At 41.8% G+C, this 17,306-nt stretch overlaps 1 protein-coding gene and 1 pseudogene across 3 annotated transcripts in view; both read left to right on the top strand.

Annotated features, from left to right (window-relative positions):
- Window positions 1-17,306, top strand: part of SLC44A1 (solute carrier family 44 member 1) — a 208,509-nt gene that overhangs the window by 5,397 nt on the left and 185,806 nt on the right. The window lies entirely within an intron of this gene.
- On the top strand, window positions 13,273-15,144 carry LOC110122096 (transforming protein RhoA pseudogene; annotated as a pseudogene).

Below are 17,306 nucleotides of genomic sequence, written 5' to 3'. Positions count from 1 at the left end.
TAGAAATCTACTTAGTCACTCTTTTTTTTTGGCCTCTCCAGGAGGCATGTGGAATCTTAGTTTCCCAGATCCCTGATCTTAGACCAGTGATCAAACCTGCACCCCTTGCAATGGAAGTGCAGAGTCTTAACCCACTGGACCATGAGGGAACTCCTGAAACCCACTTAGTCTCTTAATCTTTCTGTAGTTACCATTAATCCTTAATGTCTTAAGTCTTATCTTTGCAATCTTGACACCACATTGGAAACACTTAAGTGAAGTCGCTCAGTCTATCCGACTGTTAGCGACCCCATGGACTGTAGCCTACCAGGCTCTTCCCTCCATGGGATTCTCCAGGCAAGAGTACTGGAGTGGGTTGCCATTTCGAAACACTTAGGAGGTTAAAAAAAAAAAAACACAACAAAAAATACCACACGATTCCTGGGTCCTCCTTTCAGAGATTCTTATTTCCTTGGTCCAGGGGTACTACCTGGGCCTCAAAAAGTTTTAAAGTTGCCCTGATGATTTTCATGCTTTGCCAAGGTTGAAAACCACTCTTAGGTACACTTTCTGTGATAATTCCATCTCCTTCTATGGTTTTAGTTACAACCCATTTGCCGACAGTTCTCAAACTAAATTACTGAACTGAAACCAACTTTATCCTGGCTTCAAAACTATATACCACTGATTCCTTAGCTCCTCCACTAGAATGTCTTGTAGGCACCTCAAACTCAGTGTGTGAAAACTAAACTCAAAGTATGTAGATACAGATACACACATCTTTTTCAGCATCTTTGGTTCACTGAATGACACCAGTATCATGGTATGGAAACTGGAAACCTGAGACTTGTGGGAAATCTGCTTCTAGTTATTCCATATCTAGTCACCATGGCTTGTCTCTTTTACCTCCTGAATTCCACTACAAGTCCCCCAATCTAAGCTTCTGTCATCTCTGGCCAGAACTTTGCTTCTAGGTTACCCAGTATTCATTCATGCTTCCTTCCGATTTTTCTCCACACTGCAGTCCTAGTGATCGCTTTAAAAAAAATCGAAAGCTGTGTGGGGATTGTGTCCCCCACCTACCTGAAACCCTTTAATGGTTTCTGATTACTCTTAAGACAGAGACAAGAATCAGCTGGAACTAGCCAGCAGTGCTGTGTGGCCTGGTCTGTACCTCTCCAGCGTCGCTGTCAACTCATACCATGTTTCTCCTTAATCTTTGTAATCCAGCCTCACAGATTCTTCAGTAGACTTTGTTTTTCTTTTAGGGCTTTGCACATGCTTTTCACTTGTCTGGGAGGCTCTTTGCTTTTCTCCCTAGTCTTTGGCTGACTGATACTTATCCTTCAAGTTTCAGCCTCAGAGTCTCTTGTTGGGAAAAGACTTCCTTGATCCTTCAAACTAGGCCGTGTCTCCTCATTAAGTTCTTAACAGCCTTATATAGTTTACCTATGAACACCTAAAGCAGTACATAATTATATGGTTAATTTCTAGTCCAGGAGTTGGCAAAACTACAGCCGATGTGCCAAATCTTTGTATGGCTTGCAAGCTAATAATGCTAAAAGTGGTATCTCTATATATTCAGATGGGTGAAAAAAGTTAACCATCTTTGCATGAGAAATTATTTCATAAAAATCATATAACTGAATTTCATTGTCCACAAATAAGGTTTTATTGATGGAGCCTCACTCATTCATTTATTCAGTGTCTATAGCTGCTCTTACATTACAGTGGCAGAGTTGAGTGGTTAGTTGTGACAGAGACCTTGTGGCCTGCAAGTGTAAATATTTATTCTGTGGCTCTATGGGGAAAATGTTCGCTGACCTCTGATCTAGACTGAGCTGATGAGGAGAGGGACCACGTATGCTTTGTTCATTGCTGACATTCTCTATGCTTAGCTGGTACCTGGTACATGGTAGATGCTTGTGAAATTTGAGCTTTGAAATTTGAAGAGATTTGAACAAATTTTCTTTCCTTTCATGGTTGGATGTGTATGAGCTCCAACCTTAGTAACTCTGATGTTTTAAAATTTAATATGAAAATTTTTTAAGAGCACAAATTCTTTCTTTCTGACCTTGCCACATGGCTTGCGGGATCCTAGTTCTCCAACCAGGAGTTGAACCCAGACCCTGGCAGTGAAAGCACTGACTCCTAAGTACTGGAACATCAGGGAATTCCCTAAAAGGACAAATACTTCCAAAGAAGATTCTCAACAGAAGTCTTAGCAGCTGTCGTAAGCAGCTGGTCTATTGCAGGTATACATCTCATGTGTGAAGCAAGTGGTTTTGTAAAGGTGTAAGTTAGGAGGTGAGTTGTTGATGGACAGGGAAGCCTGGCGTGCTGCATTCCAGGGGGCCGCACGACTAAGTGACTGAACTGAACTAAAGTTAGGCGGTGTTAGTCTTTTCCCCTTTGTGGACTCCTTTCTGATTTCATATCAACTGTTAAATAAGATTTACGTTTAAACTTTTGGCTGATAAATTGCTGGAATTTTTTGCTGTGTGTGTGAAAATGATATTACTACAGTATCCCACAACTAAATACTTAGACATCGATCTAGTAAGGAAACTATTAAAAGCTATTTTTATCCTTATTTTTGAGGTTGTGAGATATCCTGTAAATTGTTGAACAGAAGTGTTTGATTTCTGGATACATTATAATGTAAAATAAGGAAAACAGCAAAAAGATGGAAAAATTGAAAATACATGTTTACTTTGAGATATTCAAGTAGCAGGGAGGATATTAAAGTGTCTTCCTTTTTTTGGTAGCATTATGATAATGGTAATGATAACAATCACGATCTTGTAAGATTTTTCATTATGAATCACTTAAGAATGATTTTAAAAAAAAAAAGAGTGATTCAGCTTTAAGAAATGAAAAACCATAAATCTAGATAGCTAAACATTAAGGGAAACTTATCTCTTACAAGTTGAGAGGTGGGCTGGCTTCCAGCTGGGTTAGTTCTTTGGCTTGATGACATAACATCCACAAGGACCTGAGTTCTCTCTTTTTGTCATTTATGGAAGGTACATTTCCCTCATTTAGCTCCCCTTGTGATCCCAAGATGGATGTGACTCTTTTAGAAGACTCGTGTATGCTCAGCTGACAACTTCCAGTGGTTTTTCTTTCAACAGGAGTTAGGGAGGGCTGTATACTCATCTGTAAACAATCTGTAGCAGGGGGGAGGCACGGCTGTGGTAACTGGTTTAGGCTAACCAGGATTTCCCTCTGAGTCAAGTAGAGGGTGAAGCAACACCAGAGTAAAATTAGGACACCGCCAGCCAGGCTGGGAGGATTGGGGAGAGTGGTGGCTGGGTAGGCAGCCCCTGGTATCTGCTATATAGTTTTGCTGATTTCCTCTGCCTATGAAATAGTGTTTCCTAATATTTTGCTTATAGCTCCATTATAAAACTTCACAGTTGCTAGTCACAAGTCACACAGTCATCTTTCTATTTCCTCAGTAATACTGCTCTGTGCATGCTAAGTTGCTTCAGTCGTGTCCACTTTGTGACCCCATGGACTGGAGCCCGCCAGTCTCCTCTGTCCATGAGATTCTCCGGGCAAGAACACTGGAGTGGGTTGCTCTGCCCTCCTCCAGGGGGTCTTCCCCACCCAGGGACTGAACCCATGTTTCTTATGTCTCCTGCACAGCCAGGCGTGTTCTTCACCATTAGTGCCACCTAGCCACTGCCTAAGCCCCATCTTTCTCTTTTTCCCACCCCAGCTGCTGCTTTCCTGTTATGAGGCAAGCATAGCTTCTGGATAAAGAAGAGCATTTAAGGTTGGAATAATGGTTAAATAGCGAATCAGAATTCCCACAACTGGTGGGCACTAAGAGAACCTTGGTGTTACTATAACCTTTTCCCTTTCAAGCTCTCTGTTTCCTTTTCTGCCTCTTTTCACTTCTGTATGTGTTTATCTCTGTCCGATCAGTCCTCATTTTTTCTTTCTTTTCCCTTTCTTTCCCCTAAAGTTTTCTTTTTCCTTCCCTTTCTACCCCTATCTGATGGACTTAAGGAGCCACAATACTGCGTGGAATATACTAGAATAGAAAAGTAGAAAGACAGTGTCCTTTTTTTCCCCCCCCTCCTGTTTAATTTTGGGTATTTTTGTTTTTTGGTAAAGCAATAGTAAGACTGAAGGTTTACATTATAATTTAGAGTATCTCTATGATACAAAGAGCTCTTATGGTATAAAAATTGCATCTTTGCAACAAATAGCTAGTTTACAGAAGGAGAATTAGTAAACTAATATGTAAATATGTTCAATCTTTCGATAAGTCAAATTAAGGGCACATAGACACCCTTTTCATCTGTACCTTTGGTAAAAGTTAACAATAATATTAATTGCTCATGTGGTTTTGACTCAAGTGTACTTTATTGATTTGCTGAATAGCTGGTTTGACCCTCTTGGGACACAGTTTGATGACATATATTGAAGGCCATAAAAAATTTGACACCCTTTAATTTAGTAATCCAAGAGTATATTAAATGCTAGATGCCAGGATCTTTACATGTGGCATTATTTATAATAGCAAAAATAGTTTACTTTTAAACATAATACATATTTTAAAAATTTATTTTCTTATCATTACCATTTTGGCTGCACTGGGTCTTTGTTGCTTCTCTCCAGCTGTGGCGAATGGGGGCTCCTGTCTAGCTGCAGTGTGCAGGCTCCTCATTGCAGTGGTTTCTCTCACTGCAGAGCAGAGGCTCCGGGGTGTGCGTGCTTCGGTGGTCGTGGCTTGATGCCTCTGGAACACAGGCTCAGGAGTTGTGGCCCACAGGGCTCCGTTGCTTCAAGGCGTGTGGGATCTTCCCAGATCAGCGATCAAACCTGTGCCTCCTGCGTTGGCAGGCGGATTCTTTACCCCTGAGCCACCAGGAAAGCCCAACATAATGTTGTTGATGTAAAATTTTCTTAAAATAAAATTCAGTTGAATTTAGTCTGTTACGTGTGTCTCCCTTCACCATCCCCAACGAAATGATCGTCTCTTAATGGACTAGTAGCCTTTTGCCATACTTTCCCTAAGTTCTTCCCCTACTGCTGCTCTGAAGGGCTATTGGAACCTGAGAATTAAACACTGCTGTGTACTGGCAGGAGTATGCGCTGTATAGCCAGACTATGGGTTTAAAGCTCAGCTCTGTCACCAAATGAGTTGTTTGGGCCAAATTCTGTAACATTTTTGTGCTTCATTTTCCCCAGGTATAAAATGGGAATAATGATAAAACCTGTCTTACAGCTTGTAGCAAACTGAACAACGCTTGAAAATATAAGTGTAAACTAAGTCTTTCAGGTGTTCTCTCCATTAATACTACCCTAAAACAATCCTGTATTTGACTTTTCGAAAAGGGACCCAAACTTTCAAAATACTAAAATCGTGACTATGAGATGAATATAAAGGGCGCAGTGAACAGCACTGAGGAGAGGTTAAATTGGGGGTGGTTAAGGGTTCAGGGATTGGAGAAGTTAGGAAAGAATAGACTAGATGGAGAGTGGGCTTCCTGAAAACCACCCTTGATTTGTCTTTTAAGGATGGGTTTAGAAAGAGTGGGAGGATAGACAGGTATTAGTACAAAGCAGGGACAAGAAAGGACATTTCAGTAAAAGGAACGGCTTGAACAAAGGTACAGCAGCATTTAACTGTCGGTTTGGAAAGGGGACCTGGCCAGGGTAGAAAGAGTGTTACATGTAGGGAAGACTCTACTGTTGGAAGGAGAGAGAAATGGCAGTCATGAAGGGTTTTTCGGAGTGACTTAAGGAAGAATAATCTGAGCCTTGCCTGTGCTTGAAGTGAGAGAAGGGGGAACAGAGGCCACCCTGGAGGCTGTTCAGTAACTTGAACCAACAGTATAAATGGGGAACAGAGAGACATTACACAATTGAAATAGGACAGATTTTCCTGACTTAACCTGGATATGTGGGGTAAAGGAGAGGGATGAAACCAGTTTAGAACACTGTATAATGGAAGAAGGGTATTATAATTAATAGACAAGGGAGTTGAGATGGAGACTAGAATATGGGGAGGGGAAGATGAATTTAATTTTGTGTGAACTGAGATTGAGGTGATAGTAATACCTCCATGTAGTAGTTTCCCATAGGCAACAGAATATCTCGAATTGGATTTCAGAAAATGTTCTAAGTCATGTGCATAAAGGAGATGCTGTAAGGATGGGTGGTCTCCCAGGGGAAAGCAACGGCATGGAATATGAGAGTAGACCTCTGGGTTTTCCCTGCTTCCAGTCCCTAGTTGTCTGCTGTCATATAATAAATTTCACTGTGTTTTTGCAACTCAGAGATGAGTGTCAGTTTTAGCCCCATTTTACATATTAGGAAACTGAGGCTCCATTTGCAGCAACATGGATGGACACAGATTATCATGTTAGGTGAAGTTAAGTCAGAACAGAGAATGACAAATATGATACTACTTATATGTGGAATCTAAAAATGATACAAATGAACTTATTTACAAACCAGAAATAGAAAATAATGGTTACCAAAAGAGAAAGGTAGGGGGATAAATTAAGAGTTTTGGATTAATGTGTACACACTGCTATATATAAAATAGATTAATGACCTCCTGTAGCAGAGGGAACTCTATTCAGTATCTCGCAATAATTTATAATGGAAAAGAATCAGGAAAAGAATATATGTATATTATGAAGCACTTCTCTGTACACCTGAAACTAACACAACATTATAAATCAACTACAATCTTAAAAAAAAAAGAGGGAGAGAGAAACTAGGCTCAGAAAGTTTAGGCAGCTTGTCCAAGGTCCCTGAAGGCGTGTAAAGGCTGGGGTAGTTCAAAGCCTGTGCATTTCCTAGTGCACTGCATTCTCTTCCATCTGTTGTACTGAGGACTATATTTAAATACTATAGTAAATGTAGCTTAGATATCAGTTTTTCTTCCCTAAAATTCAGAGATTGTACTATTCTGGCTTTAAAGTGTGTGTGTGGCAGGGCAGGGTGGGGGGGCCGGGGGCGGGGAGGAGAGGGGTGTTGGTTCTCAGTCACTGCACCCTAAACTGGAGGTCAGATTGTGACAGTTTGCCTTCGGTTCTGTGTAAGTGGTGGTTATAAACTTCAGGCTCCAGGGACCTTGACTGCTTTGCATTTCCTCCTAGGCCCTTCTGCATTCTCTAAGCGCAAGTCTATCATGGCAGTATATTTACTGAATGTGACTACAGTTGTGTCCTTTTCTCATAACTCAGATTCTCAAAAATACAGTTTTAATAAGGAATAGATATATCTATACATATATTGTTGCTGTTCTTCAGTCCCCAAGTTGCGTTCGACTCTTTGAAACCCCATGGGCTACAGCATGCCAGGCTTCCCTGTCCCTCACCGTCTCCTGAAGTTTGCCCAAGTTCATGTCCATTGAATCGGTGGTGATATCCAACCATCTCATCCTCTGTCATGCTCTTCTCCTTCTGCCTTCACCCTTTCCCAGCATCAGGGTCTTTTCCAATGAGTTGACTCTTTGCATCGCGTGGCGCGAGTGTTGGAGCTTCAGCCTCAGTCCTTCCAATGAATATTCAGGGATGATTTTCTTTAAGATTGACTGGTTTGATCTCCAAGGGACTCTCAAGCGTCTTCTCCAACACCACATTTCGAAAGCATCTATATATAGTCTTGGCAGATCCATCACCTTTGGAAGGGTTAATGTATAATTAATTAATTAAATTGATACTATTTAATATCAAGTATCAAAAAGGCTCAGGAGAGCAGTAAGAAAGGAGGTGAAGAAAATGGCCATGTGAAGTTGAAAACTATGGCACAGGTGATTTGCATGCACATAAAGATCAAATTACAAGGGCAGAGTTTTTTTTTACCTCTAGAGCAAAAGCTGTGGAGTTTGTTTTTTAAACTAAACTTCAGTTTAAAACCTCAGTTTTTTCCAAATGGATTTTGAAATATTGCACGTGATTTTGTCTGTTCATAAACTCTAAAAACATCATGTGTTGGAGAACAGTCTGAAAACATCAAGTTGTAAAGCCTAATATATTAAATATATTTTGAAACTAGCCCTGCTTTTACGTCAAGAAAAACATTTGGAATAGACATTGGTGGTTGAAGCAGATTTCAGTTTTGAAGATATGGGAATAATATTTTAATAAGATACTTCATTTTAAAATTGAATGCAGTTCTAGTTTTGGTAATAATGTTTGAAAGGTTTATAGTTTAATCTGAAAAAGTAATCCTGGACCAAGTGGAAACACATGATTCTGTTGAGGTAGTGATAAGCACACAGAGTAGGAAGCCCCTAGCGGGGACGTACTGCCCCAGGCCCTGCTGCTCACCAGGCTCCCTGCTGCTCACCAGGCCCTGCTGCTCACCAGCCTCCCTGCTGTAGGCAGTGCTGCATATGCCCTCTATGTAAGGATACAAATGTTACTTACAAATACTGTAGGCAGTGTTTCCCCAAGTATGTGCTCTTATAGTGCCAGGGCTACAACGTGGTCTTCTAAGAAAGGATTCTGAGATCAGAAAAGCTTGTCGAGTTCTTGCTCATTCCATACCCCACACCCATTTGTGGAACCACATCAGCATGGTGCTCGTGTCCAACTCTTGCAACCCCATGGACTGTAGCCTTCCAGGTTCCTCTGTCCATGGGATTCTCCAGACGAGAATACTGGAGTGGGTTGCCATTTCCTTCTCCACCACATCAGCATATCAGTCTATTAAAGGCTCGCTGTCCCACAATCCACATCCCCACACCAGAAACCAGTCTAACTTGGCTTAACTGGCCTTCAATTCATTTGTCCCTAACATTTCTTTTTTTTTCTTTTTTCCATTGCATCTTGAGGAACTGTTGTCCTACAGGACATACTTTGAGAAACAGTGCTTGAAGTATTCCTTCTCAGTTTCTTTAAGTGAGCGTGGTAGCAGGAATGTTCTTGATCAAGCAACCCTTAGTCCGGAAGTGCTTAGAAGGTTTGAAACTGAGTTTGAGCACATCACAGACTTCAACATGTTCTTTACAATATTGGCAAGATAGTGTAAATAAATGTTGTTACTCAAGTATATTAGGATAATGATAAAGCCTTTCACGTGAATAATTTCTCAGATTTATAGTTTTGAGATTTCCAAGAAGGTAGGGAGGTTAAGAGTTTACAGAAGGATCCTTCAACTTGAGAACTTCAGAATAGAACTGCTGTGAGGCCAGCTGGGCCAACAGCAAGTGAGGGGAGCAGCCATCTGCTTTGGGGGTTTTCTCCTTTAGCCCTGGTCTGTGGCAGGGGTAGTTGGAGTTATTACTCAGCACTCCACATGGACTTCGGTAGATGGGACCTGCTGATTGAATGCTGATTATCTTTTGTTGGAGAAGGAATACAGGACAGAGGTGATATTACAGGGGCCAAGCAAATAATGAAAGTAAGTGAAAGTGTTGGTCACTCAGTTGTGTCTGACTCTTTGTGACCCCATGGACTGTAGCCCACCAGACTCCTCTGTCCGTGAAATTCTCCAGGCAAGAATGCTGGAGTGGGTTGCCATTTCCTTCTCCAGAAGATCTTCCCGACCCAGGGATTGAACCCAGGTCTCCCACATTATAGGCAGACTATTTACCTACTGAGCCACCAGGGAAGACCAAGCAAATAATAGATCCTCAATAAATATTTATTGAATATATGTGGTGTGGGCATGGGATAGTCAGTGGAGAAGGAAATGGCAACGCATTCCAATATTCTTGCTTTGAGAATCCCATGGACAGAGGAGCCTGGTGAGCTACAGTCCATGGGGTTGCAAATAGTTGGACATGACTGAGTGACTAAGCACATGGGTTATTCAGAGACTAGAAATTTAGTTTGTGATGCTCATGAAAAGTGAAAGTTGATTAGTCGTGTCCGACTCTTTTTGACACCATGGACTATTAGTCCATGGAATTATCCAGGCCCAAATCCTGGAGTAGGTAGCCTTTCCTTCTCCAGGGCATCTTCCCAACCCAGGAATTGAACCCAGGTCTCCCACATTGTAGGTGTATTCTTTACCGCTGAGCCACAAGGGAAGCCCTGTGATGCTCATGTTTCCTATCAAATTTAGTATGAAAATAAAGGTGACCTTTCAATGGAAGGAAATGGGAATGAACCAGAAAATTAAAAGAAGCCACTATGTGAAATGTTTTTAGTTAATTCTGGTGATTTTAAAACTGCCCTTGTTTGCATGTTTTCCCACATTATAATGAAGTCTTGGTGAAGACATTAATACTAGCCAGTCAGGTAAAAAAGCATATCATAAGCTAGAGACCACAGCCTTGTCAGCACCTGAAAGTATGCTAGGTGGTCAGCATTGCTCAATAGATTTATGAGAAAAGATTTACTTTTAGCTCCATCACTGTGCAGGTGTACGGTGACAGGTCTTCTGGCCCATCTTCCCAGTGCCTGCCTGGAGCAGAGTGGATAGAGCCACAAATACTGCTTATTTTGTTCAAAGTGTGGCCAGAAGGGTAGAGAGCGGCCTGCAGAAATGACGCCTGCTTGTGAGGAGCTCAGGAATGAGGGGAAGGCCCTGAAAAAAAAGGAAGAAAATCAGAATGTTGGTAGAATACAGAGAAAATTCCAGGCCTGTCACATGCTTTGTTTTGGTTCAGCATTTACTGAGCATTGTGCTACTCAGGATTCTAAGGACTGGATTCAACCAAGAAGGAGCCTTTCCCTTGAAGTGTTCAGTCTGTTACAAGGAGGGCTGAGGGGCATCCACAGAGTGTCGGAGCTCTCCTGAGTCTCTCTTCAGTAGCCCCAGAAAAGGTACACCATTTACTGAGTGCACGATGCCGATAATTTCTTGATAGATTCTAATTTTTATTTACGTATTTACTTACTTGACCGCGCCAGGTCTTTGTTGCAGCATGTGGGATCTAGTTCCCTAACCAGGGATTGAACCTGTGTCCCCTGCAGTGGAAGCACAGAGTCCTAACCCCTGGACCGCCAGGGAAGTTCCCTAAACATTATTTTTGAAGTGTGTTCTGTGTCAACTCTTAACTGATTAAGAATGGAGTTTGGTAAGCTTTGGGCTAAATTTATTGTCTCTGTAGTCATAACAGTATTTTATGACATGGAATGAAAGTTAAGTTACTGTCCTTGAGTAGAAAATAATGTAAAACTTCCCTGAATACTGTGGATGAGTCATTCTTGAGGTGATCCCTAAAAAAGATAGGACCTATACTTTGTTTAATATCTTTATTTCCCCATTGAAATGACCAGCATTTAAGCAGAGTGATTTGTGTTCTTTGATGGTACTAGGTTCTAGGAACTTTATATTTAAGGTAGAACAAGTCAGAAGTGTCCCTTTGCTGTTCTCTAATCTCAGGTGGCTCTCTTGCGGCTCATCTATGTCTAGTGACTGAGCCACAGATCTCTGCCCTGTCACCCTGCCAGCAAACCCAGGTGTTCTTACCTAACTGGGCACCGTGACCTGTTTAGTGTCGATTAGTCTCCGAACCAGAGGACTCAGAATTGATTCTTCATTTCTTGGGTTAGTTGCTCAGTCTTTGTGACCCCATGGACTCTAACCCACCAGGCTCCTCTGTCTGTGGAATTCTCCAGGCAAGAATAACTGGAGTGGGTACCATTCTTCATTTCTTACCACCAGTCAGACCATCTTCTCGTTTCTTTTCCAGTTTTCTCCTATCCAGACGTGCATTTTCTCTTCTGCTGTTTAAGTCTATTTATATCTCATCTGCTTCCAAATATCTTAGATGATTTGTAATGAAATGTAAATATACTTAAGACTTCTGAAATGAAAAATTGAAAGCTGAAAAGAGCCGGAGATAAGGTAGAAGGAAGAAGCTTGTGTGTCCTGAGTACCTAAACTGCTGCGCCTACCAGTGTTACCAGTCCCACTTTGGAAGGTGCTAATTCAAAGGACATGATTACCAGGAATCCTTTTACAGAATTTCACAACTGGCGGGGACTTAGAGTTCTGTATTCCAACCTACCAAGATATCACATCCACTAAATGGTTTTGTCCAGGCTCTGCTTAAATACCTCCCTTCAGCAGAGAACTCACTGCTTCCTGAGTCGGTTAACTCCACTTTCAGGCAGTTATTAGAAATTGCTTCTTTGCACAGGTGACCTCTCTGTCCATGTAACTTTACTGCTGATTCTAGTTCTGCACCCACTAGCTATATAGAATAATTGAAGATAAAACAACTGAAATCATCCTTAATGTGTACTGAGTAGTATACATTTAAACTTAAAAACCCTTAGTTTATACTGCCATTTCTAAGTATCATGCTTCCAGATTCTGTATTAGTCTGGGCTTCTCTTTTTTTTCCCCTTTAAGCTTTGATTTTTTTTTAAGTTTATTTAATTTTTATTTTTATCAAAGCTATACATGCCTATATTTTTAAAGAGTCAAACATTAGAAGCAGAATTGTTATTTTTTAAAAAGGCTTTCCCCCATTTTATGCTTCCCTGAGGCCATCACTTTTAAATCTTTGAACTAAGTCTTTTTGCTATTTCTCTCTGTATCTCTAACATGCTTATATTGCTGCCACCTGACTCTAGTTTTTGGCATTAATTTTGGCCTCCACTGTGGAAGATGAAGATTGCACTTATGTTCCATGTACTTGCTTCCAGTCCCCCTATCCTACTGTAGAGGTGTCACGGTTCTGTTTGGACTGATCTTCAGGTCCTTTCATTATGACTGTATAAATGCTCTTTAAGCTGACTCATGTAGTATTTCATCATTCCTGCATAATCTTGTGTTGCTCTTGGAGATAATTGTCGTGTTTTGCTGTTTACCTGGTTTTCTGTGTACTTGTTGAGGACTAATTGACCTCTACATTCTTACCTGGTTGTGTGAATTTCTTTGAGTCAGCACAGATACCTCTGATAGTCTTTTTAAAAAATAGTTGTTATTTTATTTTTATTTTTTTGGCTGCGCTGGGTCTTAGGTGCAGCATGTGGAATCTTTAGTTGCAGCGTGTGAAATCTAGTTCCTTGACCAGGGGTTTAACCCTTAGGATCATGGAGTCTTAGCCAAAGGACCACCAGGGAAGTCCCCTTAGATATTAATTAATTTTAGTTTCCCGACAGGACATCTCCTGTAGCTCCAGTCTGGGCTCCTCGCTTCTCAGGCCTGTTTCAAAGTTAGCAATTTGAGATCTCCCTTCACATCATACCACGTATTCACTTCATCTTTCTTGAGTTGGTGTCCCAGTTATGTGGAACCCACGTACTAAGAAAATTTCATTAAAACGTGTTTTAAAACTGGCCGTGGCTTGGTTTCTCGCGCTCCCCGCCCGTCGCTCTCCGTCGGTTACCTCCTCAGCCACCCTCCATCTCCTCAGCCACCCACCGTCTCCTCAGCCACCCGCCATAGTCTTCGAGCTTGCGACTCGCGGACAGGCGTCCTCTGCGCGGAGAGGTCGGACTCGGAGTCGTCGCCTGAGTGCCTTTCATCTGAGAAGTTCAGGGCACTTTGTAGAACTTCTGCCATACAAGCCGTGGCTCTTGCAGCACATTTGTAAGCAATGGCTGCCATCCGGAAGAAACTGGTGATTGTTGGAGATGGAGCCTGTGGCAAGATTGCTTGCTCATTGTCTTTAGCAAGGACCAGTTCCCAGAGGTGTATGTCCCTACGGTGTTTGAGAACTATGTGGCAGATACTGAAGTGGATGGAAAGCAGGTAGAGTTGGCTTTGTGGGACACAGCTGGGCAGGAAGATTATGATCGCTTGAGGCCTCTCTCCTACCCGGATACCGACGTTATACTGATGTGTTTCTCCATTGACAGCCCTGATAGTTTAGAAAACATCCCAGAAAAATGGACTCCGGAAGTCAAGCATTTCTGTCCCAACGTGCCCATCATCCTGGTTGGGAACAAGAAGGATCTTCGAAACGCTGAGCGCACAAGGCGGGAGCTAGCCAAGATGAAGCAGGAGCCAGTAAAACCCGAAGGAGGCAGAGATATGGCAAACAGGATTGGTGTTTTTGGGTACATGGAGTGTTCAGCAAAGACCAAAGATGGAGTGAGGGAGGTTTTTGAAATGGCCACGAGAGCTGCTCTGCAAGCCAGACGTGGGAAGAAAAAATCTGGGTGCCTTGTCTTGTGAAACCCCTGCTGCAAGCACAGCCCTCATGCGGTTAATTTTGAAGTGCTGTTTATTAATCTTAGTGTATGATTACTGGCCTTTTTCATTTATCTATAATTTACCTAAGATTACAAATCAGAAGTCATCTTGCTACCAGTATTTAGAAGGCAACCATGATTATTAATGATGTCCAACCCACCTGACCCACCAGGGTCCTTCTGACACTGCTCTAACAGCCCTCCTCTGCACTCCCACCTGACACACCAGGCGCTAATTCAAGGGATTTTGTAACTTCTTGCTTCTTTCTGGAAAGAGAAACCGTTGGTAACTTTTGTGAATTAGGCTGTAACTACTTTATAACTAACATGTCCTGTCTGTCATCTATCAGCTGCACGGTACTCTGGTGAGTCACCACCTCAGAGCTTTGCTCCTTTTAACAGATTTCATTGGCATGGCTCTGGGTGGCTATCCAGTTTTTTGAATATGTGCTCAGCCAGAAAGGCCCAAGTCCGCGCAGCTGTGGTAAAGTTACAGTTCTGTGGTTTCATGTTAGTTACTTTATAGTTATTGTGTAATTAGTGCCGCTTAATGTATATTACCAAAAATAAATATATCCACCCCAGACTAGATGTAGTATTTTTTGTATAATTGGATTCCTAATACTGATATTTGTCATCTTCACAGAAAGTGTATTGGTTTTTTTGTTTTTTTGTTTTTTTTTAAGAAAGTGTATTTGAAAATAAAGTCAGATGGAAAATTGATTTTTTAAACTCCCGTTTTGTCAGTTTCTCGGATAAAAGATGGCCATGTCCCCCCATTTCGGCCCCACATATTCCAGCACCCCCTTCCCCAGAGCTGGGCTAAGTAAATAGGAATTCAGTCTTCTGCCTGAGGCACTTGGACACTCAGAAGGTGGCATAACCTGTCTCACCTGGACTGCAGGGTCTGGCTCTAGTTCATAGTGCTGTTTCTTCTCACTGTACCCAGGTTCCCTCCCAGAGGAGCTGCCCGTTCTCTTGGGCGGCCCTCAGTTTCTCTCTCCTCTCCAGCTGACTAAACTTTTTTTCTGTACCAGTTAATTTTTCCAACTAATAGAATAAAGGCAGTTTTCTAAAAAAAAAAAAAAAACTGGCTGTGTAGCTTTATTTTGCAACTCTGAGTAAGAAAAATAAACAGGGGAAAGGATGGAAGAAAAGATATGGTGAAATAGAGTTGGAGGAAGAAAACGTCCGTTTTGCCTTTAAGTTAGAAGACCTGGGGAAAATTTAGGATATCTGTGTTTGGAATGAGACCAATAAATCTAGTCAACTTGGCGGATTGAACACTGGTATTTATCTCTGCCTCTAATAGCAGGAGTCTAAGGCCTAGGGATCTCTGAGGGTGTGGATGAGAAGAGAGTCTGAAAACCACAGAACTGCCTGATAGCCTATATCAGGAGTAAGCAGACTCCAGATTTTCATATCATTTCCCCAGCTAAGAAGCAAGGTAACACACTAACCTACAATATTCTGTTTTCACATCTGACACATATGTCTAGGATACATTTTGAGTTCATTTTTAGATAAAGTTTGGGGTATAGATTGGGATTTTGTTTTTTTGTTTGCATCAGTTCAGTTCAGTTCAGTCACGCAGTTGTGTCTGACTCTTTGTAACCCCATGAATCACAGCACTCCAGGCCTCCCTGTCCATCACCAACTCCCAGAGTTCACCCAAATTCATGTGCATCAAGTCGGTGATGCCATCCAGCCATCTCATCCTCTGTCGTCCCCTTCTCCTCCTATCCCCAATCTCTCCCAGCATCAGAGTCTTTTCCAATGAGTCAACTCTTCACATGAGAGGGCCAAAGTATTGGAGTTTCAGCCTCAGCATCAGTCCTACCAATGAACACCAGGACTGATCTCCTTTAGGATGGACTGGTTGGATCTCCTTGCAGTCCAAGGGACTCTCAAGAGTCTTCTCCAACACCACAGTTCAAAAGCATCAATTCTTTAGCGCTCAGCTTTCTTCACAGTCCAACTCTCACATCCATACATGACCACTGGAAAAACCATAGCCTTGACCAGACGGACCTTTGTTGGCAAAGTAATATCTCTGCTTTTTAATATGCTATCTAGGTTGGTCATAACTTTCCTTCCAAGGAGTAAGCATCTTTTAATTTCATGGCTGTGACCACCATCTGCAGTGATTTTGGAGCCCCCCAAAATAAAGTCTGACACTGTTTCCACTGTTTCCCCATCTATTTCCCATGAAGTGATGAGACTGGATGCCATGATCTTAGTTTTCTGAATGTTGAGCTTTAAGCCAACTTTTTCACTCTCCTCTTTCATTTTGATCAAGAGGCTTTTTAGTTCCTCTTCATCCTCTGCCATAAGGGTGGTGTCATCTGCATATCTGAGGTTATTGATATTTCTCCTAGCAATCTTGATTCCAGCTTGTGCTTCTTCCAGCCCAGCGTTTCTCATGATGTACTCTGCATATAAGTTAAATAAGCAGGGTGACAATATACAGCCTTGATGCACTCCTTTTCCTATTTGGAACCAGTCTGTTGTTCCATGTCCAGTTCTAACTGTTGCTTCCTGACCTGCATACAGGTTTCTCAAGAGGCAGGTCAGGTGGTCTGGTATTCTTATCTCTCTCAGAATTTTCCACAGTTTATTGTGATCAACACAGTCAAAGGCTTTGCCACAGTCAATAAAGCAGAAATAGATGTTTTTCTGGAACTCTTGTTTTTCGATGATCCAGCGGATGTTGGCAATTTGATCTCTGGTTCCTCTGCCTTTTCTAAAACCAGCTTGAACATCTGGAAGTTCACGGTTCACGTATTGCTGAAGCTTGGCTTGGAGATAGAGTATCTAATTATTCTAGTACACTTTGGTGAAAAGGTTATACTTTTTGCCATTGAATTGCTTTTGTACCTTTCCCAAATATTAGCCATATGTATATGGGTCTGAGTTTTCTATTTCATTGATGTGTTTGTCTTGACACTAATACCAAATGGTCTTGATTATGGTAGCTTTATAGTATATATTGAAATCAAGTGGTGTGAGTAACGTAGAAAACTATTTTGTCTATTCTAGTCTTCTGTCTTTCCTTATACATTTTTAAATCAGTTTATCAATATCTACCCCCCAAATCCTGCTGGGATTTTGATTTGGCTTGTGTTGCAACTATAGTGAAGTGAAAGTGTTAGTCACTCATGTCTGACTCTTTGAGACCCCATAGACTAGCCCTCCAGGTGCCTCTGTCCATGGGATTCTTCAGGCAAGAATACTGGAGTGGGTTGCCATGCC

This window comes from Odocoileus virginianus, chromosome 31 (assembly GCF_023699985.2).
Source record: "Odocoileus virginianus isolate 20LAN1187 ecotype Illinois chromosome 31, Ovbor_1.2, whole genome shotgun sequence".
Classification (NCBI taxonomy): Eukaryota; Metazoa; Chordata; class Mammalia; order Artiodactyla; family Cervidae; genus Odocoileus; species Odocoileus virginianus.
The sequence above is the reverse complement of the archived record's forward strand: the minus strand, read 5'-3'. Positions and strand labels throughout refer to the sequence as shown.